General features: G+C 46.2%; 1 protein-coding gene across 4 annotated transcripts in view; it reads right to left on the reverse strand.

Moving 5' to 3' along the window:
* The window catches only part of FANCM (DEAD/DEAH box RNA helicase family protein), a 125,229-nt gene that overhangs the window by 71,309 nt on the left and 30,539 nt on the right, over window positions 1-23,381 (reverse strand). The window contains exon 1 of one of the 4 annotated variants that reach the window (XM_086782569.1): window positions 3,978-4,155. The exons of 1 other annotated variant lie outside the window; for it this stretch is intronic. The gene's annotated coding sequence lies outside the window, so the exon portion shown is untranslated. Of the gene's footprint in view, window positions 1-3,977; window positions 4,156-23,381 lie in introns of those variants that run through there. 2 more of the 4 variants (XM_086782570.1, XM_086782568.1) reach the window with 2 other exon arrangements.

The following is a 23,381-nucleotide window of genomic DNA, read 5'->3' on the forward strand; positions in this document are numbered from 1 at the left end:
GATTCAAGTCTGAATTCGCGCATACATTGGTGGGCCTAGGAATGGCTCAATAATCTTGACTTTAGAGACCCTAGTCGTGATGCTTGTTTTCAAGTACTTTTTGTAATACCCCTAATTAATAATCTTTAATTTTTCGAGGTCTTTGCTGAACTGTGATGAAATCAAATTTATTGTATGCTCTTACTATTCCACATACGTGGATAGTTCCTTTTAAAAATGGTGAAGAGATTATACCAAGTTTTCCCATGAACCTTTCATGTTATCCGGATAGCCACAAGGTGGCAAGTAACAGGTGGCAGCTAGGTGGCAAGTGGCAAGTTGCAGGCACTAAATTGGCATAACCCAAAGATAGAGTGCCGAGTTAGGCAGTCTTGTGGTGATGCTCATAATTTGAGATGCCTATACCAAGGTTTTTGGATGGCTACACACAACCAATTGAGCTGATTACGGAAGCAAGGGAGAAGGATTCGGGTGTCAACATGGTGGTATCTTTCATCCTTGACTTTGCATGGATTAGGTTGACCCTCCAGTTTACCTAGTGTTTGACCCTCCAGTTTACCTAGTGTTTGACCTTGGTGTTTAGAGAGAAATTCGGTTGCTTCAAGGTTGGGTTGTAGGGGGGAATGTTTGCCATTCCACCTATGATCATGCTTAACGGGAATTTTATGTGGGGTGTGCTCTGTTGGTATGGGACGCCAAAGTGTATTCCCAAGTAGGATCTCCCTAGGTTTCGCAAGTTTCTTGTCTAGGAGACACTACGCTCTCGCATAGTAAATGTGAGGAGCAGTGCTAGTCTATAAGCAACAACAAGATAAGGGAATTTCTTGGTTGTCTAAGCAATTGGCATGTCACTCGTAAGGTGACAAGTTTTATGATTCATCACACACTCTCTCAGATGGCCAAATGATACGTGATATTGAGGCATGAGGCAACCTTGAACTTGTACTGAGAGAGATGAGAAGTTTGGAACTTCTCCATCTTAGACTAAATGTCTAGACCACTTTGAGGGTTGGACCATTTGATACACTGACTTTGTATATGTTGTTGGATCCCACAATGGTCACAGGTAGCCATAGTTTCACAAGGTTATTTTTATTCCCGGACTTTGGAGTCGTATGGACTTCTTCCAAGAGCAAGGGGGAGTGCTTTGTGACCCTCAAATGATATAAGAGTTGTACTAGTCATAGGACTAAGGTTCAAAGACTCAAAGGAGGCCCAAATGTGAAGGAGTATGTGGAAGGTCCAGCCCAAAGGGTGGCCATAAGAAGGCGCCTAGAAGAAGGTGAGAAAAGGCCCAAGTGGGTTCTCACTTCAAGGTGTTTAGGGCTGAAAGAAGACACAGCACTTCCACGCATGTGACATTGGTATCAAAGCTTCAAGTTCAGCATTGCTAACACTGGTAGTGTCCCAAATGAAGGTGCACAGTCCAAGGAGAGTAACACAAGACATGGAAGAAGTTCCCAGGAGGTTGGTTGGTGATGTTCCACAAGACCCAAGGGGAATGGGCAGCCCTGTGAGTCAGATGCTACTTGGGGCGTACCAAGAAAGGCTTTCAAGAGAAAAGAGTTCCAAGGGGTGGAGTGAGGATGCCAGATTCAATACTCAGGAAAAGAAGACCAAAGAAAGTATGCACGGACAGGGCAAGAAGGCAAGAAGACACAGAGCTTCCGTGCATGGAACGTCTTCCGCACACATAGTGGATGGTATTATTGCAATCCGGGAAAATCCTAACCACTCCCACTATGGCGAATTTTGATGATGAGAGAGAGCACCAAATCCCAACAGAAATTGTTTCCTCAACAGCGAGACTACTTCCAGAAGCCAAGTCATCTTTGATGACACGAATGCCATGTTCTGAGAATTTATGCATGCCATGGCATGCCAAGGGACAAAGTGGAACAGATGCACAGATCTTCATCAGATTTGGAGTGGAATTGGATATAGGGCAAGGTTTTCAGTGAAAAGGTTGCCAAGAAGGAAAGGATGACTGTGTGGGAGTCCATGTGGAGACAAGGGATGATGAAGTCATCCAAGGTCAGAAGTTGGAATCATATCATCAAGTTTAGCAAAAAGGGAAGTCATGTGCATGCACATGGACATGCTAATCCCAGAGCTAATCCCTGAAGGGCAACAGATAAACTGAGGAATTAGGACTTGAGACAAGCATACTATGGATGCAAGAATAGGTCGGCAGGTTGCTCAGAGAGCTACTGGCGTTGTCGACAACATTTAGAATATTTGATGTTTTTTTTTTGCTAGTCAACAATGGCCAGCATATGGAGGTGTTCCTTGTCCTATATAAAGGCTCAGCCACCACAAAACCATTAGATCATTCAGTCTTGTAGGGGTTGGACATTAGATTTAGAGTAAGATTACCTTTTCATGCGCAGCCTAGGACTTGCCAAAGATTGTACTCTTTTTGTACATTATGAATATACTGAAAGTGCAGCTATTTCTCTCTTCTCTCCATCTCTTGTATGTGTTTTGCGTCAAGTTGTTCCTGAAAGGTGTTTAGGGCTGAAAGAAGACAGCTTCCATGCATGTGACATTAATCAAGATTATGAGTCATAGTTAGTGGCTAATGGAGATGTACTCAAACCTTTTTTTTTCAGGGAAAAAGATCCTTCTATTAGTTACCAAGAAAACAGCCAAATTGGCTAAGTACAAACTTGTCCTCAAATAGGAAACATGAGTCAAGATGTACAAAAGGGGAGGATGCTCCTCTCCTCCGGCTGGCCGCTCTAGTAGGAGAGGGCTATCTCACACATTGGGGAGGGGAAAAAATCGGTGGTCTATAATGCCAAGTGGGCTCGCCACCACGATCTATAAGAAAGGGACCGTGCCATAAGATCCTTAGGAAGGCCTCCCGGCACTTCGGCATGCAGGCTGTGAAGCTATCCCCACTAACCACGGAGGGTATGAATGATATCGAGCCAAATGCTCCAAATAGACTCCGCTGGCACGGTGAGCATGCCCTCGATGGTTTCGCTGCATCGAACTCTCCATATATGCCATGCGGCTATACTACTGCAAATCTCCCATCTCTAGCTAGAACCTGGCATCCAACGACCTGTGGAGGAGCTAGAGCTAGCACTGTAGATGTAAGCTCAGCAGGGCGTGCTACGATAGATTCAACCACATGTCCAAAAGATATAGAGAGAGAGAGAGAGGGGAGAGAGAGAAGGGAATAGGGATCTTGCATAGTACACCACACTGAGCGGGGAACAAGCCCCGCCTTCTTTCAAGAATTTATTCAGGAACAATCCACGAGCACGCTGGCCAAGATTAATACATCAATGAATACAAAAGCAAACAAATATGCCGATGTAGTACATCCAAGTCGATGTCGATGTCGAGGCACGAGATCTTTGATGCCAAGCACACCACAGGGATGACCCACAAAAATCTCTCACCAGGCTAGTACCAGATCCAAAATCCAAATCCAAATCCAAGTCCAAGTTCAAATCCAAATCTAGATCCAAGTTCAGATCCAAGCCCAGTATCAGAATCAAATCCCAAGTCTAGATGATGTCCAGGAATAAACTCAATGCCCAAACTGTAGTAAATCCTCACAAGAGCTCCTTGAGAAAGTAAACTCCAAAATGTATCCACAGACGGTAGCAGAGCTCATGTACTGGGAGGCATATTGATGGATTGCTTGCTAGGCTCCTGCGCCGAGGTGGGCTTTGGCAGCGCTAAGTGCTGAAGAGGCTGAGCACTGGTGCTGGAGAGGCGAAAGCTAGCGAGACTGAGCTGAGCACCGGCGACACTGTAGGCTGCAGGCAGCGCAGATGGGCAACAGAGGTCGACGCTTGGCTGGCTGGTAGTAGCAGGGGGGCTAGGACATGCGTAGCACTAGTGGCTAATGTTGGGCAGAAGGCACAGCAATTGATGGCACAGGCGGCCAGCCCCGGAGGCAACAGCCAAGCAATTGGATTCAAACGGCAGTACAAGCGGCGCTTTTAGGAGGTGTAAACCTGCACCGTTGGCCAAAGCAGCTAGCGTTGTTGTTGATGATGATGATCTTCACGCTCACTTCCACGACCTTGACGATGACGATGGAGAAGATGTAATTCAAGCTTTGATGATAGCTCCAGGTGCTACAAGAGAGGTTCCAACCTTCAACAATGATGAGAAGGGAGAGGTTCAAGCCTTTTTATATTTGAGGAAAGCCCTGCTTTTTGCCAAAAGCTTTCATGTTTTTGCTTTGCCTTTTTGCCTTTGCTTTTCCCTTTTGCTTTTTACTAATAAATATTACTCAACTTTTGTCAAAGTTCTTTAGCTTTGCTTTTCTAACTTCACGGTCTTGTTTTTGAAGGAAACATGAAAACAAGAGCAAAACTAGAAATGAAACAAGAACTAAATAAAAGACAAAGAGTTACCTTGAGATGAGTGTAGACAAGACACAAGATTGATTCTTTCATTGACACCTACAATATATAGGTGAGAAGTACAAGATTGAGTAGACTGACTTATGGGATAAATGTAGAGATGCCACATGGCACTAGACTCAAGACACAAAGACTTAAGTGAAACTAGACTAGAAATAGTACACCTAGTGTGCACTTATTTCAGTTACCTTGAGATGAGTGTAGACAAGACACAAGATTGATTCTTTCATTGATGTGACACTTACAATATATAGGTGAGAAGTACAAGATTGAGTAGACTGACTTATGGGATAAATGTAGAGATGCCACATGGCACTAGACTCAAGACACAAAGACTTAAGTGAAACTAGACTAGAAATAGTACACCTAGTGTGCACTTATTTCCAACACCCTCCTTAAGTGGACACTAGGAGGAAGACAAAAAAAGACAAGACTAGAAGATAGACATAAAGACTGATAGACTGAGAGACTAGACATGAGAGACAAAAAGATCCTGAGACACCCCTCCTCAAGTGATATCCTCATATGGGTCCACAAGGGTAGGGACAAGATGGATCTAAAACAAGACACAGTCAGATTGATAGACAGATAGACAGACAACAGATAGATAGACAGACAAGACTAGATAGACAAAAGACTGACTGTAGAACTGACTGTAGACAAACAGCTGGACCTTGAAGACATCCCTCCTCAAGGGCAATCTCTGCCTCTCAAGTAGGGACAAGAGAGAGGTCCTAAAGCAGAATGAGTAAGACATAGAACCCCTTGACCTACATCATCGGTGGTCAAAGTGGTAGACAAGAAAGGTGAAGTAATCAAAAAGCCCACTCCTCATCATAGGAGTGAACAGCAAGATCTGCTGATGTAGATGCTGCAGCAACATGGGCTGAGGTAGATGCAGGGGCTGATGTAGAGGTTTTAGAATAGCAGTCCTTCTCCCGGTGATTATCACGGCCACAAATGGTGCATGGATGGGCCTTGAAGCAGTCCTTCTCCATATGATTAGTTTTTCCACAATGGGTGCAAGGCTTTCTTACCTTAGAACCTCCTTTCTTTGCTAAAAATGCAGTGTCAGTTACCTTTTGTTGTTTTGTTCTTTCCTCTTCTTGGAGAGCATTGATGATACCTTCAAGAGTAGGATTATTGTGATACTTGAAGGTAGTAACAAGAGTAGCATAGGTGTCAGGTAGGCTTTTGAGAAGCACAGCAATAGCAATATCTTCAGAGATGGGGGACTTCACTGATGCAAGCTGAACCATAAGACTGCGAAAATAATTGACATGAGAGGCTATAGTAGCTCCCTCCTGCATATATAGATCAAAGAATGAGATCATAAGTGCAATCTTAGAGTTTTTAGAGCGGGGTCCAAAAAGGGTATCCAAAGTGATCCATGCTCGAGAAGCAGACTGTATGTCGGAAATGTGATGAATGTAATCATCTCCAAGACCGAGCAAAATGATAGCATAGGCTTTGTCATTCTTGGCAGTGGGAGCATAAGTGATAACTTGATCAATGTCGGAATCTTCGGGAGCAGCAGGATGAACAACATCCCAAAGATTTTCTTTCATAAGATGGCACTTGATTTTGATTTGCCAAGTATGAAAGTTGGACCCGTTGAATTTGTCGATAGACATGAGAGAATGAGTAGAAGAGGCCATGTGGGAAGGTCTTACCTCTTGCTAAAATGCAAGGGCAATGTCTATTCCCTTACAAGATTGCAGAAATGAATGAAAGAAGAGATCCAAAATGTTTTTAGAAGCCGGCTCTCTCACCACTTGTCAAGGCCATAGCATGTGACAGCCTATCGAGGTATGAGGAACCAACAGTTTTCAGATATGAGCATGAACAAAAAGGAGACAATGCACAGTACACCTTAGACCTTTCAAGAAGAAGTGATGGCAGAACTGAATAGTTAGGCGGCCTGAAAGGGGGAAATGCGAACTCAAGATTGTGAAGAGCTGTGTGATATACTCATGATTGTTGTAAGGGGCGGCGGCGGCAGCTGTAATCAGGGCGAGAGCAGACTGTTGTAGAGATAGACAGCTGTAGCAGTCGGCTGCAACATCAAAAACAGGTCGGCCAGGAGCTGTGTATGAGCCTGAACACGTACAGGCTTCCGTAGCAGCTGCTGGAAAACAGGTCGGCAGCAAGAAAGTGGCCAGACGACAACTGAACAGCTGAGCGCAACTAGGGAGATGAGCGCAGCGTATCCTAACAGCTGAGCGCAGCTTAGGGAGATGGTGGGCAACACAGGACAAGAGCAGTCTGCTCTGATACCATGAAGGAAATATGAAAACAAGAGCAAAACTAGAAATGAAACAAGAACTAAATAAAAGACAAAGAGTTACATTGAGATGAGTGTAGACAAGACACAAGATTGATTCTTTCATTGATGTGACACCTTAATATATAGGTGAGAAGTACAAGATTGAGTAGACTGACTTATGGGATAAATGTAGAGATGCCACATGGCACTAGACTCAAGACACAAAGACTTAAGTGAAACTAGACTAGAAATAGTACACCTAGTGTGCACTTATTTCCAACAGTTTTTTGGCCCTAGAGCTGCTTTTTGGAAGAGCAGCTTTTAGCTTTTTGGTCCGGCTCAATCTCCTCTTGCCATTGATATCCTTGGCTCACGATCAACTCAAATTGACTTTTTGCTTTTTGACCAAGACAAGTGCTTTTTCTTGAGAAACCTTATGGTCTTTGTCCCCATGCCTTCTTCCACATGTCTGGTGTCCGAGCAAGGGTTCCATCATGTGAAATAGGGCTAGGAGGGCCAAATAGTTACATTCCCTCCCTCTTATATCGCAGTTGTCCTCAACTGCAAACTGCAAGTGTTCCAAGTATATCCATATATTCCCAATACATCCACTTGTTACATATATATCCATATGTTCCCAGTACTAGCCCTGTCGGGTGAGCTTGTGCATCAGGTCTTTTCCCATGTCTTTGATGTTTTCTACTCATCTAGCAACATCTCTATGCCTTATCCTTGACCAATGGCTTTGTTCTTGATGGTACTTCTTCATGACCTATCACATGTGTTAGATAAAATAAATGCATACTTACTTCCTACAAAAACTAGACAGAAGCTAGTCAACAAACAAGTATGCATCATTCGCGTCTACTGGGTATTCCAGGTACTGGCCAGGTAGTTTGGGCCCAGTGGACTATCACATGCCGTAAATCCAAGCATTGTCCACAAATCAAAAACCACACATGCATTGTCCTGTCTGGTTTCATCAAAAACTATGCTGAGTTATTTGGCTCTCGAGGGAAACTGCTCAAACTATCGCTCAAGGCCATCTGGTCACTAGGACCGCCCGAGAGTTCATCAATAGTCATCTGGACCATCTGGTCGCATTGACCACCCCACCCAACTATGAAATCTAATATAGTCATCTGGGCCATCTGATCACAATGACCGCGCGACTATGAAGTCCAATACAGTCATCTAGGCCACCTGGTCACAATGACCGCTCAACTGTGAAATCCAATACAGCCATCTGGTCGCAATGATCGTCCGACTGTGAAGTTCAAGATATCTGGCATCATTGCCGTCCAATGGGTCATCTGGCATCGTTGCCTTCCATATACAAATCTCGTTTTGGCATCACTGCCACTCAAATACAAATCTTGCTTCTTGGGCTATTGGGCATCATTCCCACGCAAACTAGAGCATGTCCAAGTAATCATTATATAAGCAAAATAATGATCAATTCCACTCCAATATATATACCATGAAGAGGGCTAGAGGTACAATCCCTCCCTCTTGAATCTGTCTTGATCGCAAGACGTCTATATACATGTACTTCAAATATATCTGAACCAACCACTTCCTCATAAACTCGAAGTATATCTGGATAGTCTTTGAAGTACTTTTTTGGCATCCAATAGTGAATAATTCTCGAATTCCAAGAGGAACTTTCCGACCACACTCTTTTCAGTTTTTTCTCACAGAAAGAATCTGTTCTAGCCCTTCCACCCTTGGTGGATCCTCCAATACAAGCTCCTCTGGGGGTAACATGGTTGATCTTTTTGGTAATCTGAAAAGGTCCATATACCATCATTCTCTGTTTGGCAATCAAAGAAAATGCATAGCAATACTTTCCCATAAAACATTCAATGGGTGCAATAATCCCGCTTGCTGTTGTTGGTCAAACTTGAGCATCTGGCAAAACCAAACATTCTTGAACATAAAACTTAATGTTCTTTCTGCTAAGCCAATAGCAATAGCTTCTCCCAAGCTTGAGTTGTAGACACTTTTGTCTTCAAGTCCTTTGTTACACATAAACGGGTTTACTTCATAAAAGAATCTTTTTTTATGACAAGAAAAGTCACGAAATTTCCATTCTACAATCTGTTTCAATACAATCCTTGAAATCCTCATCTTAAGACTTTCATAGGCCACAACATGGGCCTCATGGTACGAGACTTCTCCCATGCAATCTCCTCTTGACAACCTTCCTGGCAAGATGTCAATCTAATGATCTTCCAGTCTATCTAGCTTCTTGCTTTGGCTAGTCAGGACAATTTGCAGCCATATGTCCCTTGTTTCCACATTGGAAACACTTCCCTTCTTTGGCGTATTCCTCAAGTTGCTCGAGGGACAATCTTCGAGAGAGAGTGGAGGTTTGTCCCCACTCCCATCCTTCTTCTCTTAAGACTTGTCTCTTGAAGGGGATCGGTCTTTAAACTTCTTCCTTTGAGGTGGATCCCGATTGTTGTTCTTTGTCTTGCCGTCCATCCAAGGCATGTACAAGGCCTCGGCTTGCAACGCTTGGGCTTGTGCTTCTTCCAAAGACTTTGGACCAGCCATGTATACTGCTTGCATGAGCTTAGGTTGCAATCCATGCACAAACTTACATATTTCCATTAGTGGTGGAATAGGAGTATAAGAAGTAAACTTCAAAGAAACTGCTGAAAAGATGTTAAGGTATGATGCCATATTCTCACCAACTTTCTGCTTTACCTCATCCCATTCCTTCTGCACATCTGCTTCAAAGTTTGCGGGTAGAAACTTCTTGTTGAACATAGTCTTGAACTCGGTCCACGTCTTCAACTCGGTCCCTTGTACTACTTTTAGCCACCAATTCAAGGCAGCATCCTTCAAATGCATACAGACCATTCAAAGCTTTGACTTTTCAGAGTAGTCGTTTCCTCCAAAAGCGACATCAAACTATTTGACAAAAGATAGCTTTTTGGGTGCCCCACTTTCCACAAAAAGCATCAAACTTGATGCTCTTCGCTCCCGGTTTGAAGTCCATCTTGCTAGTTGATGTAGGCTCCTTTACCTTTCTTTCCTTTACCTGTCTTGAAGAAGCTGCATCTGAGAAAGTAGGCCTAGGGATAGCCTCCCTGTTTCCTCCACGAGAAATAGACCGAGTAGCTCTAGATCCTTCTGCAAAGGTGACTCCTTTGGTCCAAAAATAGGCTTTAGCAACTTCAACTCCTTTCGCTTCGGTGGCTCGATCCTTGATGATATCTTCAAACATCCGTGCCCTTCTATGGTCCTGTTCTTTCTTGGCTCTCCAAGCAAGGAATTCTTCATCTTGGAGAAATTGTCTAAACTGCTGAAAATCTCGGTACTCTACCAATGTCATGGCCGCAATCTCATGAGAAATAGATCGACGGCCTTGGTTCCCATCTTGAAGTCTTGTATCGGCCTCATAGTTGTTCCCTTTATTAGGCCCTTGGTTTCCTTTTTCTCTTGACATGTCTCTGCCACCCCAATAAAGTTTCTTCAAGAGAAATCCTGTTGTGATACCACCATAAGCCCAACAGGGCGCGCCGTGACAGATTCAACCACGTGTCCAAAAGATATAGAGAGATAGAGGAGAGAGAGAAGGGAATAGGGATCTTACACAGTACACCACACTAAGCGGAGAACAGGCCCCTCCAACAGTAAATGCCTCCACGACTGCATGAAGCAGTCGGCCAGCAGAGAAAACTCCACAACTACTGATTAGGCAGTCGGCCAGCCACACGACTGCTGAATGGGCAGTCGGCCAGCCACCAGAGACTCTTGCCAACATCTGGCATCCATCCACACCACGGAAAAATGGGAAAAATAGGGGAAAAATGCGGGGAGCGAGGAAAAATGATAAAAACACCTCATAAGGGCAAGCACACCCACAACAAAGACCCTGGTGTATAAAAATAGACAGGAGATGACTTCTAACAACCCCTCTCAGCTCCTGGCTAAGAAACCAACCACAGGGAGCCGCCTAAGCAAAACCTAAGAGAGCGACATTGTGAAGAGGTCCACCGTACTGTCCTCCGTCGAACAGAACTCTAGCAAGATGTCATCAGCAACGATCTGTTCACGAACAAAGTGCCTCTGGATGACCATGGGTTCCTCCAATGGAAGCCCAAACCTGCAATGCAACCTCTGCATCCTCACCACCTCACAAGCAACATCACAAGCAGCCCGGTTCTTTGCCTCTGTCATCGACAAGGCAAAAGATGACTGCCTCTTACTGCTCCGTATAACTGCTCCTGGGCCTGAAGTAGATCTCCTCGTGTCCGGATCTCCTCCCCAAACTGAGTCACTCCAACCGTGGGGTCGGACTCCATCCAACAATCCCCCTCCTGTGTACAAGAGTCCATGATCCTTCGCATGCCGCAGAAACCACAGGAAACGCAATCCTGTCTCCCAAAGAGTCTTCCGCAACCATGAGCTCAACTGCCTCATCAGGAAGCTCCCGTCCAATCTGGTGTCCATCAACCAGATCAATGAACCATTCTGCTTTTGAGTCAAAGAGGCATCACACTACTCACAAGGATCTACACCTGTTACAGTGCAAAAACAAGTCCTGGAAACCTGATGAAGACCATGCCAGGCCTTCTGAAACCTGTCAACCACCCCCTCTGAATCCGGAACCACAAAGCCTGGAGAAACCACCTCCTTCTGCAAGTAATCAACTGCCACCTGCCTGGCTTTTCGAAAGGTCCCCGTGGAAAGAACATCCTCATCTACAGGAGGTTCTTTGTCCCGAATACTACGAGACATCAGAGCATAAGTTACCTGTTCAGTTTCCTCTGACTGACGAACACAAGAACTACCAACATCAGTACTGGAGAGTTCCTGCCAACTGCTGCCATCTACTGGCAAGCTATCCACCATCTGGTCCCGGAAAGCCTGCACCTGCAGCATATCCACACTTAAGTGGCCATTACGAGACTGCCACTCATCACAAACCTGAGGACCTAGGAGAGAGAGTGCTGAAAGCTTGTAAACTCCATTCTCCACTCCGCCTTCCCAAACCACTTGGCCTGTTGCTTTGTCCCGGAGAGCAACAAAATGCTCATCAAACTCCACCCGTACGCCAGTCTTGCAAACCTGATGCACTGACAACAGATGAAAAACAAGTGACGGAACATACAACACCTGGGAGGAATGCTTCCCCCCTCTGCCATCGGGAACTATCTCCATCCTGCCCTCACTGTGAACTGGGATAGTGGATGTATCCCCACTAAGAATGTGACCAGAATACTTGCAGAGATCCTGTAAACCAGAGCGGGAAGGAGTCATGTGCCTGGAAGCACCACTGTCTAGAATCCACTCCCGAGTATCCATTGCGGAGAGTCCTCCAATCTCCTCCCTGCCTGAAGAAAATGAAACATGTGTCCACCACCTCCAGGTGCACAAAAGCCGGAGTCTTCATGATTGCTGCTGAGGAATCTTCACCCTTCTCAGTCTTCCGCTTGGGACACTGCCTCCTATAGTGGCCTTTCTCGCCACAATCATTACACGTCCTCTCTGCCTTTAGTTTCTCGCGATCAGTAACGGACTTCTTCTCAAAAGACTTCTCCGACGAAGCCTTTCCTTTGCCCGTGTTACGGCCTTTCAACCGTTGGCCAGTTAAGGCCTCCGAACCTCCACCTTGAGGAGGGTTTGTGAATCGTTCCTCCTGGTCCACGACCATGGGCACAAGCTCCTCCCACGTGATGGTGCTGAGCCTGCCACTAGTAATCAAAGACGAGTAAAATGCTGAGTACTGAGAGGGCAAGTGCGACAGCAACATTATGGCCATGTCCTCTGACAATATCTCCTTCCCAGCCTCAAGAACTTCCTGCTGAAGAGCCTGCAGCTTGTTAATATGCTCCCGCATCGTCGACGACTTTGCAAGGCTCATAACCCGCATCTGTACTTCCAAGAAAATCCTCTTCATGGGCGATACCCTGTTGTAAAGAGAGGCCAAATGCTGCCATATACCTCTGGCCAACGTCATATGCTTTACATGATTGATTACCTGCGGTGTGCAGTTGAGAAAGATAAACGAACAGACCCTGGCGTTGACACGATCCCACATCTGTGTCTGAGCCTCCCGGTCCTTTCGGATCAACGGTAACTCCCCTTCCTCTACTTCCGGCCGTGGAACCCCAACAACGACGAAATCAGTGAGGTCGTAAGACTCCAGAACAAATTCCATCATAACCTTCCATATGCCGTAGTTGCTCCCGTCCAACTGACGGTCCACTAGGAACGTGGGGAGTGTCGGGATCTTCACATGCCTCTCGGCCATCTCAAACAGATCTGCCATTGCGGGGATGTACTCTGAAAAGGGTGGGTGGGCGGGAACAAAGAAGAACTAACACATGCAAGTGGCTGTCCAGCAAGTCAGCCCGCTGTCTTCTTGCTTCTCCTCTTCCCGAACAGTCCCGTACGGTCCACCAATCAGCAACACAGCAGTCCCCCTCTTGCTCACACAAATCCCAAGAACTATCTAGAGCCTAGGCTCTGATACCATGTCAGAATAGGCAGCGGAGATGATGACCAGATCTGGGAACACGAGAAAACGCAGTGCAGAAAATCACAGCACAAGAGAGAGAGAGAGAGAGGCGTGTAACTCTGCTCTATATACACAAGAAGATCCCAGGTATAATACAAGAGTGGTGGGGAGCATGGGGCCTATTTATATGCCCCATGCATGCAGTCAGCCTACTCTAGAGGCTCTCCACGACTGCATAAAGCAGTCGGCCAGCAGTAAATGCCTCCACGACTGCATGAAGCAGTCGGCCAGTAGAGCAAACTCCACGACTACTGATTAGGCAGTCGGCCAGCCACACGACTGCTGAATGGGCAGTTGGCCAGCCACCAGAGACTCCTGCCAACATCTAGCATCCATCCACACCACGGAAAAATGGGAAAAATAGGGGAAAAATGCGGGGAGTGAGGAAAAATGATAAAACACCTCATAAGGGCGGGCACACCACAACAAAGGCCCTGGTGTATAAAAATAGACAGGAGATGACTTCTAACATTCTCCCTAAAGGAGGCAGCAGCAGCTAGATTAGCTCGAGGGCATGCAGCCTTGGGGGCACTTGAGAGACAGTGTGCACACATACATTTTCAGGAGACAGTGTGCACACATACATTTTCAGGAGCCACGCACCAAATTGTGGCTATTTGATACGCTTGTCACACTGACCCTCCTATAGGGAGCTCCAATTTGGGGGCCTAGTATACATCACAAATCTTAGAGAGGGACAGATGAGGGATGGAGGCAAATGGAGAGCCCACTTGATGATTGCCCGCATGATTCGGAGCAAATCAGCAATACCACATGAGATTGTTCGGGCTAAGTTGGGTGCCCCACCAGTAGTAACTGAGGCCCTATTCCAAGCAGTTACCTTTTTACAGCGGCTATGGGAGCTCCCTCAACAAAGGTACTCCCAATTGTCATCCATACAGTTGGCAGACGATGGAGATACTCATTGCTGGTACGCTGAGATGAGATCATGGTTTGACCTACATGGTTTGCGGATAGAGGCACTACCACCCTTTCAGTACAGTCTGGATTGTCCATTTTTAGATCTCACCCGCTCACAGCAAAACCGTGTGATCAGGATGGATATCATCAGAGTGGACACAGAGAGGACATGGACTAGCCCCCTTGAGCCCTTAGGCACGAAAATGGCTCATTACAAGAGCCATATTCTACACCTCTCACCAGATGATTTTATCACCCGCCCGGCGTACATGGATGTACACCTATCACATGGGATACGTTGTGCCATTGGACAGATCCGGACCTCATCACACCAACTGCGGATTGAGACAGGGCGATATGTGCATCAGATCTTGGATGACCGCATTTGTCAGCTATGCTACCAGGAGGTAGAGACAGAGGAACACTACATTTGCCAATGTACAGTCTATTGTGAGATCCGAGGGAGATATCACTGCCTCTTCCGAGAGGGTTTTGGGCCGTTACGCTGGGTCATGGAGTTTGAGGATCAAAGATGCCTGGGATTGTTTCTACTTGAGCTCAGGAGACACAGAGAGACCCTCTTGGCAGACAGGAGGCCGAGCCATGATGTACCTAGACAGAGGACCCTGACAGATTTCTTTGGCACCAGCACCAGCAACCCAACCCACACACCTCCTGATACCTCCTCCATTGGGCCATCAAGGCACCGACCACGCTCCCAAGGAGTTACCACTAATAGAGCAGTTATCTTATGTCGTGCTCGTCGGCCACGCCCACCAGGATCCCGACCACGGCATCCTCACCATCGCCAGATCAGAGCCATTATTGCTCGGCATCGGAGGCGCCTACCTCACTTCTACTCTCCATTCTAGACAGCCCCATGGCGGAGATACTTGATCTAAGGAGAGGGCAACACTTCAACTGATCAGCATACATGGATCTACCTGATATACATTTTTCAGTATTTTCCAATATTTTCTACTCAGTATCATCTCGGAGTCTTACAGTTCTGTTCTTATAACTGTAGGACAATCAGTTTATTGTACTTTTTAGTCTCATTTAGTTGTTCTCTTTGATGAGACACCAACTTCATATGTACTCTCAGTTTTGGTCTCCTAGGCCACTATGGCCTCTTAGAGACGTTAATATATCATTTCATTTCTCTCTCTCTCCGTATGAGCCGGGAAGCTCATACGAAGACTGAGAGGAGAGAATCTACTGATTATGCCACACAAACGTTGAGACGAAGGAGCATTACATATGCCGCTGCCCAGTATACTATGAGATCCTTGGGAGGTTTCACTGTCTGTTTCGTGAAGGATTTGGCCCACTCTCCCGGATCATTGACTTCCAGGACCAATGTTGCCTAGGCCTCTTCCTGCTTGAGCTCCACAGACACAAGGACACTTTTTTGAGAGAGCTTAAGCCCCAGCCACCCTGCCCCCTCCCTTGCCAACCAACCATCACTAGTTTCTTCCGAACCTAGGAGGTGGAGGACACCGATATAGTGGATCTTGTGGACCCTCCTCCAGCGGCTTCGGACCTACCTTGCCCGAGAGGAGTTACCTCGGACCGGACCTCCACACTACAGCGTGCCCAACGCCCCCGGCCATCGGCCATGATCCCCTCATCAGCTCCAAATCCATGATATGCTCCACTGCCATCAAGCTACCTTTCCACATGACATAGCTGAGGGAGACCATACTCATTAGCCCCATGCTTCATATTTTGGAGAGTGGTATACCATCTACTGGGAGATGAACTCTCCGATTTTTCTCTCTCTTAGTATTCCATGGACAGTTTTGTATCACCCCAATGAGATAGCTATGTTTATGTTTTGTTTCTGTTTTATTTTCCATTCCATTATGAGATATGCCATGGGGTATCCTCTGTCATCCCAACAAAATGAAAAAGACCCAATGGGATGACAGAGGATACCCCATACAGGTACTCTGATTTGTCTCATAGGCCGAGTTCGGTCTTTTGGAAGACATTAATAAAATCTCTCTCTCTCTCTCTCTCTCTCTCTCTCTCTCTCTCTCTCTCTCTCTCTCTCTCTTTTCGTGAAATGGTGTTTTATATTATATGTAAAAAAGTACATTAGCCACTTGGCTCACACAGAACCTATGGCCCAAACAACCCCCCCACAAAAGATCCTCTAAAGGATTATGACCATGCAAACCTGTACACTAATAAGAAAGCCTCCTAACCAAATAAGCATCCCAGATAAAAGCATCAAAGATGAGCCAGTCGAGCCGCCGTAGACCATAACGAAATAACATCTCCATCCAGTAGCTGAGCTGAGAGAAGAGAAGAAAACTGCCAAAGTAGCAAACCGCGGATACGTAGAATGTGCCCATGTATTCCAGACAAGGAATCAAAGATGAACCCATTCCGTGTAGTCCAAATATGCCAAAGTCCTATCCATCTAAGGAAATGGAATATCACAAGGTGACTGTCCGAAGTAATGACTTGAGGACAAATCCCAAATATCCACTGATGAGCCGAAATAGTAGACCTCTCTACTGCCTTCCAAACGCGAGAGACAAAAGACCAAATCTGACGGGCCACTGGGAACAGATGCATAACTGTTTCAGTGCATGTCGTGCAGAAGAAGCAAGAGGCCAATGTAATTTTACGACGGCTGAGCTGATCCCGTGTAGGTAACCCTCCCACCAACATCCTCCAAATGAAAACCTTACCTTGGTAAGGGAGTTTAGACTGCCAACCACGCATAAGAGTTTTCTGCCACCATGATTTAGACTTGTGCAATCCCCACACCTTATTGGCCTTGGCTGAAACCCAATCTTTCTCTGATACGAGCTTATGATAGACCTGGTTAGCTGAAAGTGATATCAAGTCATTAGATTTACATAATGCCCAATCAAGCCAAGGCTGATCTGCAGATGGCTGAGGTAATGGAGTAAAAGGCTCAACTGCATGCATGATGTCAACCCATAGTGGCTGAAATGTCCGAGGAACCCTAAAGTGCTGCCGAATACGACGAAACGAATATGGCCTATTTACGACCAGGTATCACAGCATCTCGGATTCTAACCAAGCCTAACCTGACCATGCGGTTGAGTCGTATGCATGAAGCATCTCTGTCTGGCCAAACAATGACACGCGACTCCACAAATGTTTCGAACTGCAAAGAGTTCAAAAGTAGTCTTTCATGACCAGGATCCCACCGAGCCAATAGTAGAACTTCATGCCAAGAAAGGAGAATATGCGATAAAATGTGAGATGAGCGAATACGGACAAGATGAGCCGCATTCACAATGTCCCACCATGAAGCCTGCACACGTGTCCGTCCATGTGACAATCCCTCCAACTCAATCAAGTCACGAGCCATGAATACCCAAGGCTGCTCCTGCAAACACATATCCTGAAAAAGCGCCCACCTACGTGCCACCATATGCAAGCGGACATCCAGTAAAGCAGCCCCACCCATTCTTTTGGGCGTCGTAATGTGATTCCAAGCTATCCATGTTTGACCCATAATATTTCCTTGCCTCTTCCACAGCATAAACCGAATGGGAGCAACCAAACGGAGAAGAGATTTGTGCGTCCAAGGTAGCAAAGGCAAAAAATAGGAAATCATGCTAAGCATAATAACCTGAGCTACCTTAACCCTCACATGCATAGGCCACCCTTGAGCTTTCCAATACATAAATTTATCCGAGATCCCAGCAGAAATCCAAGCAAGAAGCGCTTGGGGGTCCACATCCACACCCACCGGATACCCAAGATGACGAACAATGTCTCCTGTATGCACCACACGGCCTTGCCACCCTAATGCCTCAAGATAAAATTCCGTGCATACAATGAGGGCTGATTTTGTTGAATTTATTTTCAGCCCAGAAGCCAATGCAAAATTATTCCAAGCTTCCATTGCTCGATCTATATTGGCTTTTTCGGCCCTGAGAAACATAAAAGTGTCATCCGCAAGGGCTTGAGCAACCAATTGCTTGCCATGAGGGAGATGCAAACCAACCACTTCACCATGCGATGCCATAGCATCTAGGCGAGATAACATAGGATGAGTGGCAATGGCAAAGAAAAGAGGGCTAAGAGGACAGCCCTGCCGGAGAGAACGGGTGAGAGAAATACCATCCAAAAGTCCTCCATTGAGCATAATCTGCGTGATAGAGCCAGAGCCAAGTAAATGCACCAAATTAGCCATTTTGGGACCAAAGCCCATGGCTGTCATTAACTGAGAAAGGAAAGACCAGCTGACATGATCAAAAGCTTTTTCAAGATCCAACTGCACCATCACAATCTCTTGCTTCTTTGCCTTGGCATAATCCACTCCAATTTGAACATTAAGAATATTATGCAAAATATTCCTGCCATGCACAAATCCATATTGATATGGATGAATAAGAGTAGGAAGCACCTTCTGCAAGCGATTGGCAAAAATCTTTGTAAAGATTTTATACATGATACCCAAGCTGATCAGCATATTTTCGGAAAAACTCATTTGTCAAACCATCCCAACCAGGGCTCTTTCCCATGGGAAGTTTGGAGAGAACAGCTTCCACTTCCCCTTGAGTAACAGGAGCATCAAGCTGCACCGCCACATCAGGGTCAACTTGATATCGTACTTCAGCAAACAATGACTCCCTTGCAACCAGGACAGCCGGTGAGACATCCTCTCGAGGGGCAAGCAAATCTTCATAAAACCTGATGCAATGCTGAATAACCTTAGAAGGTTGAGTAACAAGGTTGCCTTGGGCATCCATCAGCCTAACAATATTCTCACGCATATGTTTTTGATGCAACTTATCATAGAAGCGATGAGATTGACAGTTAGCATCCCGCAAAGCATCAAGACGTGCAAGTAGTTTAAAGCGAACATATTGTGCTTCCTGCACCCTAGATAGCTCCTTTTTCAGCCACTCTATGGCATCCACAACTTCAGCATCCATAGAGTCAGTAAACATGAACGCCTGCAAGCCCTTTAAAAGCGACTCAAGAAGAGCCACATGCTGTTTTTGTATAGAGGCATTAGCAAGACCATAATGCCGCGCCAATTTCCGAGTGTTGGTAAGGAACACTGGCCAAGCATGATAATCAGCCATGGACACTCTTGTGGAGAAATGTCGTATTAACTGACGCATATAAATATCAAAAACTTCATGCTCCAAAAAAGTGTGATTTAAGCGCAAAGGCAAGCGTCCCAACAAGCCTTTATATGCATCCACAGGATGATAGACCATTTCAAATACAAGCGGCCAATGATCCGACAAAACCTGTTGCTGATCAACCATCATAGTAAGAACCTCTGGCAAAAAGAGATCTTGATGTAAAATATACATCCTATCCAATCTAGCATAAGTGCCCCGAAACTGTTGTGAGGCATAAGTGTAACCCCTTTCATCTGGATGCAACCAAGACCACATGTCTTGTTTTAGCGACCTTGCTGCAAAAGCTTCCCACGCCATTCTCTCCGGGCCATCCATTACAGAATGAGGCGACGTGGCTTGCTCCTCGGAGACACACATATTAAAGTCTCCCATCACAAAGCCAGGATGAGAGATTGAAAGAGCACATAAGTCATTCCACAGCAAACGGCGTGCACGAGCATTATTTGGAGCATACACCCCTAATAACCATAAAGGCGTATCATCCCAAACAATCTGTATCACTAGAAATCTTCCATGAACATCTTGAATCACAAGAGAAGGCTGAAACTGCGAACGAACAGCAAACATAACACCTGACTGCGAAGCAGGATGTCCGCTGTAGAAAACATGAAACCCCTTATATACATAGGCTTTGCCAGCCAACTTATGCTGCTTATGTTCAACTGCACACAAAACATCCCAACCATGATAAAAAGTTGTACGCCAAAGCCTGAACTGCTTTTGGCGCGAAGAAATACCCTTTACATTCCATTGTACAATTTTCATAAGCCTTCCAAGAAAAGGAATCAACAAGGCCATGTACTAGGCCCAGGACAATCTACCAAATCACGAACCTTTTCAAGCATTGCATTTTTAGACATGGTATTTGTGATCTCAGACTGCCCTTGGAGTTCCCGAGCACGTGCCAAAGGGTAATGACCATCCCATGGCGAGATGACCTCACCCTTCGAACCAAACATAAGAGGCAATTGTTGTTGTGCTTCTTTTGTTAGGCGACTTCTAATAGGATAGCGTTCTACTCTATCCACCCCAAGAGCCCCTGAACCCTGAGAAAGTTGGCCTCCCGGCCTCTCAATCCTGGTCTGTTGTTGGGCACCTGAACCCAAAGGGCGACGAGCATATGTATGTAAGGGCCCCTGCTGAGTACGCAAAGGCCCCCGCCAAACAGCATCTGAGAAATCCCCCCGCGGGGCAACAAATCGTGTCTTTTTACCACGTACTTCCACCCATGGCTGCTCAACCTCATTATGAACATCCACATGTACATCCATGTGCTGGGCATCATGTAAAGGAGCATCATGCTCATCTTCCACGGGCAACTGCCCATCAACGATATCCTTGGTAGCAACAACTTGTTCTTTCTTAGGACATTCGGAGACAAAGTGGCCCATCTTACCACATTTGAAACAGTGGCCAGCAAATGTATCCCACCTCAATTCATACATTAAAGGTTGCAGCCCAACCATATTGACACGCAAATGTGTCGGCCTAGGTCTCCCAGTATCCCATAACATGCATAGACGATTTCGATTTCTAGATGTCATTCGAGGTACCACCAAGACATCACCGATACCTCGCATGAGGTCTGGTAAAACACGCCAAAACATTGGTGGGAATTGTTTCACTTCAACCCAAACTGGGCAAGCCTGGCGCAACATATCTTGGTACTCTGCCATAGGCTTCCACAGAACCACATGAACCTACTGCCCATCCAAAAAGAGTGGCACCTGCTCCAAGACTGCCCTACGGGCTTCCGAAGTGCGAAAAAGTATTTCGTAAAAGCCTCTCGGACCATCATAAATCTCCTCAAGTGCCTCAGGCGACACCAAGCGGCCCAACCATGCTCTAAGACGAGGCAACAACGGAATACGCCCAGTAAAGAAGAAGATAGCAGCACGATCATGAAAATCTGCTAGCTGTTGTAGCAACAAAGGAGTCTCCATGCCTACATCAGCCACACCATCATTATCTACTGCAACGATTTGCACGCTATTTGCCTTCACATATTCTTGCAGAAGCTCACCAGTGATCTGCAGCAAACGTGCAAACTCTGGAGAAGGTACCTGAGAACTTTCCTCTGCATTCTCTCCAACATTCACCAGAGTGTAACTTGCATCAACATCAAGCCTTTGACGTTTTTGTTGCTCCGAGGCATCTGAAGCATAACCCACATCCTTCTCGATCATCTCCTCAATAAGATCCATGTTAAGGCTATTGGCAGCCATGCCACCAACAGAAGCAGCCGGGTCATCCAAATCCATGTACAAAAGCAAAGAAAACCCTTTCTCTCAAACCCTAATTCAGCACCTGAAAACCTAATTCAGCACCTACAAACCCTTAAATAGTTGCTTGAACCATTGCTGCACCCTTGAGAAAACCTGCAAACCTGAATTTTTTTTTAAATTATTTTTTTTTAAATCTTTTTTATCTTCTTCCACTGCTGCCTGAAACCCTAGAGCCGGAACCCTTGAGAAGATTCCATCATCTGCGTTTTCTTCTCCACGCTTACGTGCGCCTTCTCTCTTTCTCTCCCTCTCTTCGCTGCTGCCTGGAGTCGCCCCCCGTTTCCCACCCGCCCTCTCTCTCTGCGCGCCTTCTCTCTCTCTCTCTCTCTCTCCCTCTCTTCGCTGCTGCTTGTGTCGCCCCCTTCCTCCGTTCTCTCTGTCGCTCGCTCACGCTACGCGCTGGTGGTGTTCTCCTGCTCGCGCTGGTGGTGTTCTCCTGCTACGCGCTGGTCCTGCCCTGCTCACGCTACGCGCTCTCATCATTTCATTTCATCATCTCTCTCTCTCTCTCTCTCTCTCTCTCTCTCTCTCTCTCTCTCTCTCTCTCTCTCTCTCTCTCTCTCTCTCTCTCGTACCCACGAGGATGCACATATGAGATGATTGAGCAGAGACGCGTAGAGCACCTACATAAAGGCCACTACAGGAGACTGGTCTCACGATGCCAAAGGACATTACGGGCATTCAGACAGAGACACCTCAGGGAGGACCCACCACATTGTCGCCTACGGATCGCGGGCTCTCAAGGGACCAGATTATCCACTTGATCCAGGGAGGAGAGGTGGAGGGGCACGACTTCTTCTACTATTATGGTGCACCTGACGAGGGGGGGCAGCCCTCATGAGTACCTATATGGCATGACATGCTTCTCATGATGTACGCTTATAGCATGCTGCATAGCTTTTTGATTTTCATTTCAATTTCAATTCTAGTTTCACACATTTCAGTTTCATTATGCTTCCGATGAGGCTCCCGAGCGCATCAACTTATGTATTCATGTATGTTCGACATGTATCTCATGGACCCATTATGGTCATTCGAAGACAATAATAAAATTTCATTTCATCTCATCCTCTCTCTCTCTCTCTCTCTCTCTCTCTCTCTCTCTCTCTCTCTCTCTCTCTCTCTCTCTCTCTCTCTCTCAGGGTAGTATTCAGTGGGCCAATGTTTTCGATGAGGAGAGCAGCAGAGACTAGATTGACTAGAGCACATGCAGCCATGGGTGGTTTGGAGAGGATGTGTTCGCGGTTCAGTTTCAGGAACCTCGAACGAAACTTTGGCTTTTTGACACTCTAGTGACATCAGCTATGCTTTATGGAGTGCAGATATGGGGACCTTCAGTGGGCCATCACAACGCAAGCGGGTGGAGAGGTATGGAGAGGCCTTTGGTATCTATGATTGCTAGGATTATTAGAGCCAAGGCCGTGGTACCTCATGAGATTATTCGAGCAGAGCTGGCAGCTGCCCCTCTGGTGATTGAGGCTCTTACGAGATCAGTCTCCTACATACATGGCTTGTGGGATCTCCCCCGAGACAGATATGCACGCCTCGCCCTTGAGTCCTCCCGACAGTTAGCTTTACAGGGAGAGACGGCTTGTTGGTATGGACAGATGACATCTTGGTTCCAGGCACATGGTTTTAGCATGGACAGATTGCCTCCCTTCCAGTATTCTCTGGAGGCACCCTCTCTCACTCTCACACGGACAAAGATTACCAGACTCATCCGTCAGCTCGACATTAGGAGGACATGGATACAGCTCGACATTAGGAGGACATGGATACAGCCGACTGAGGAGCTGGGCACGAAGATGGCTTTCTACAGAGAGCATTTTCTTC

The sequence above is a fragment of the Cibotium barometz genome, chromosome 44 (genome assembly GCF_041138505.1).
Source record: "Cibotium barometz isolate CiBa-2024 chromosome 44, ASM4113850v1, whole genome shotgun sequence".
Taxonomy (NCBI): domain Eukaryota; kingdom Viridiplantae; phylum Streptophyta; class Polypodiopsida; order Cyatheales; family Cibotiaceae; genus Cibotium; species Cibotium barometz.